At 42.1% G+C, this 3,831-nt stretch overlaps 1 pseudogene; it reads right to left on the bottom strand.

Annotated features, from left to right (window-relative positions):
* Positions 1-794: 794 nt before the first annotated feature.
* On the bottom strand, positions 795-3,322 carry LOC126971885 (uncharacterized; annotated as a pseudogene).
* Positions 3,323-3,831: the final 509 nt, after the last annotated feature.

A 3,831-nucleotide genomic window follows, 5' to 3' on the forward strand; every position in this document is an offset into this window, starting at 1 on the left:
GATTTGCATTTCATCGTGTTTCACATCATCAAAGAATTCAAGAACTGAACAAGTGTTCACATTATGAGATTGCCTTTTAAAATATTGCAGGAATAATCAAATCAAATCAAAATCACTTTATTCATGTAGGTCACGGAAATGACACTTATGAATGTCAAAAAAGTTTTTTTTTCTTATTGAATCTACTGCTATTTCGTAAAGGGTTGAGCTAATGAGAAGAAGTAGCAAGAAACTCATTGCCAATCTTTTAAATCAAGATATACATTTTCATCTTTTTACAAATCATTTCAATTACAATATAATATGCAAAGTGATGCAACAAACATACTCAAACGTCAAATAGTCAATACCTTACACGAGTAAGACAAAAAAGTAAATGTAAATCAATACAAAACAAAAGTTATTGAGTACACTTGCTGCATCATCCACACACGCCGTAAATAAATAAAGGCATTCTGTGACCATTTTATAGGCGATTATATATGAATCAAAATATGTTATATAATAAATTTTAAGATTCTGCAGCCGAGCCTAAGGTAACATGATCATCCTCCCATCACAAGTAGCGACGGTTCACGAGCATGACGCATGGGCCAGCCATAGCCTCCTTCAACCATATTATAAGGAAGGGAACGACCCGTCCCACGTCACCAAATATTAATAAAGAATATAAATTTCATATAACAATTTCATATAGGTTAAAGAATGATACTTTTATATTATTATGTCAAAGTGATAAATTTTACCTTTTTATTTTTAACGAGAGTAGCAAGAAACTTATGGAAACCTCCTCCTTAGTCGTTCACTCTTGACAGAGTGGTCGTGGTTGCATAATGAGACTCACAAGACGTATGTGTGGTGGATGATGCAGACCTCGAAATGCTCCTTCACTTGCCACGATCTTCAGCATTACGGGAACATTGGACTATGGTGGTTTGTGTCGCAGCCTTTATCAGATCTGTCCAACACGTAGGTGACCGACCTCGTGACCACTTGCCTTCCACTCGTCCTTGGACGACGAGTCGTTCCATGGAGTATTGGTTTCGTGTAACGTGCCGTAAGTACTTGAGGATTCATATTTGTACAGTCGACGATAATCTCTCCTTCACCTTGAGTTCTTCCAATATCGAAACATTGGTCCGAAACGCAGTCCAAGGAATTCGCAGCAGTCGTCATCAGCGCCACATTTCTAGTGCGTCGATTTTGCGTCGGTTTTTCAGGCGCGAAATTGAAAAAAGAAAATTGGGAAGTCTAAGCTTCTTATCAGGCGGACTTTCGTGGCTTTAGTGACGTTGCGGTTGCACCAAACCTTATTCAGTTTGTCAACGGCAGATCGTGTGATAGCACATCTCCTACGGATCTCGTCTTCACACCCACCAATGTTCGTGATCGTGGAGCCGAGGTATACGTAGCTTTGGACAACCTCACAGTTGCCAATCAGGGAGATATCAGATTGATTTTGTTCCATTCGGTCCACGATCATCATTTTGGTTTTCACTCTGTTGATTGCGAGTCCAAAAGAGAGGCTTGTTGTCTCTAGACGTCCCAACAGCTGTTCCATGTCTTCCCTTGTTTGAGCGAGAAGAGTTGTATCATCAGCGTATCTTAAGTTCGATGTTTTCCTTCCTCCCACTGAAATGCCCTTGTCCCATTGCTCTAAAGCAATTCTCATAATACACTCTGTGTATATATTGAGTAAAAGTGGAGAGAGAATGCATCCCTGCCGAACGCCAGCGCGTGTGTGGAAACTTTCCGAGTCAACGTCATCAATCCGAACAGTCGCAGTTCCGTCCTCGTAGAGTCGATGTATGAGACGAACTAAATGATTGAGAACTCCTCTCGCGTAAAACGTCCCAGAGATTTTATCCCATTTCACGGTGTCGAAGGCCTTGTGAAAGTCAACAAAGCAGATATATAGTGGGATTTTAAACTCTCTAGATTTCTCGGTGATTTGTAGAAGTATTAAAATCTGCTCCCTGGTTCCTCGACCCTTGACGAAACCTGCTTGTTCGTGAGCTATTTCCGGATTTAGAAAAGTTTGCAGTCTGGTGTTGATGACATGAAGGAGGACCTTGCTGAAGTGTGAGATCAGAGCTATGAGCCTGTAGTTGCTACATTTTTTTGTGGACCCCTTCTTGTGCAGTGGTACGAACACGGAGTGCGCCCAGTCTTTAGGCCATTTTTCTGTGTCTCAAACACGATTGCAGATTACATGCAGCATTTCAACTCCGTGTTCCCCCATTGCTTTGAAGATCTCTATCAGGATGTCGTCACTTCCTACAGCTTTGTTTTTCTTCGGGTGATGAATTGCGGCTCTAATTTCATTCATCAGCACACTAGATTCTTTATCATTATAGGTACCCTCCAAAGGAGCAAACCGATGATGTACTGCTGTCGGTAAAAATATCCTCGCATTATGCTTTCCACACACCAACGATATTCATGATTTCCGTTACAGTCGCTCCATTTTGAGTCCTCGACAGCTAGAGCTAGAGTGATGCAACGAATCTTCTTAAATAAATTTGTTCATAAAAGCTGTTTGGTCCACTATTTTGAGGTTTCTACTAATTTTACGAGGTATGGAGTTTCGTAACTTAAGATCAAAATTGCACTCAAGCAATTGATGACTGATTGAATTGCATCTGACTGACAATCGGCACCGGGCAATGTGTATGCGTTTGTAATTGAACTGCGCCATCTAAGTCTAACAAGTATGTAGTCAATCTGATTCTTGTGTTTACCATCAGGAGACGTCCAGGTGTATAGCCGTCTGGGGTGTTGCTAGAATACGGTATTCATGATGGTGAGGCCGTTGTCAGCAGCGAACTGAAGTAATCTCTCCTCTCGAAGATTCCTTTGCCCGAGACCATAGCCACCCACAACATCCCGCAGACCCTCACAAATACGCGTATCCCCCACTTTAGCGTTAAAATCGACAAGTATAACCAGTAATTTAATACTTGGTATTTTTGCAATTGAGGATTCAATGTCATTGTGGGTGCATACACCTGTACAATGTTCAATGGGGTGGGTGATGCATCGAGCTTATTGTTATAATTCGATTGCTGATGGGGTTAAAACCCAGCACAGATTAAGTCCAATATTTAGGAATTGCGATGGCCACTCTGGTAGTATCGTCTCCTGAATAATAAATGGTGTGTTTATCCAAGTCGCCGTGGCCACTCTTTCTCCAGTGAGTCTCGCTTAAACCGGCGATAATAGAGTCGCATCGTTGACGTTACTTATCCAGGATGTGTAATTTACCTTCATTGAGGAGCCCACGCACATTCCAAGTGCCTATACGGATGTTCTTGCGTAATTAGATTTTCTTTCCATAATTTTCGGGGTATGCCTGGTTGCCTACATTCCTCAAACTAACTCAAAGCGCCGGTTGCTACGCGGATCGTCAGGCGAACGTACTTGTCTATTCTTGGGTATATTCATCATTATTCAACTCTAGTGGAATAGGTAATGTAGTAGTTACCCGTTGCTTTCTACATCGCGGTACTATGAAGTCAGTGTCCATAGAATTCTGATAGTGAACCGGTTCAGACTAAACTTCCTTACGCTTCACCACGGTACTGACATCCCTTGTCTCCTCCCAATCCACCGTTGAGGTCTTCATCCGTGACCCTGGGGAAGGATTCTGCGATATACCCCGCAGGACTGGGTTGTCTAAGCACTCCAGACCCCCGCGACATGGACGCGCCAGACAGGAATTGCCCAAGTGGAGAGTAGAGAAGGTAACTCTACTCCCCCAGGGGCCGGGTTAAAAATAGAATAAGAGCAAACACACTTAATTTATATTTATAGCTTCCTTATTAAACATAT

The sequence above is a fragment of the Leptidea sinapis genome, chromosome 24 (genome assembly GCF_905404315.1).
Source record: "Leptidea sinapis chromosome 24, ilLepSina1.1, whole genome shotgun sequence".
Lineage (NCBI taxonomy): Eukaryota > Metazoa > Arthropoda > Insecta > Lepidoptera > Pieridae > Leptidea > Leptidea sinapis.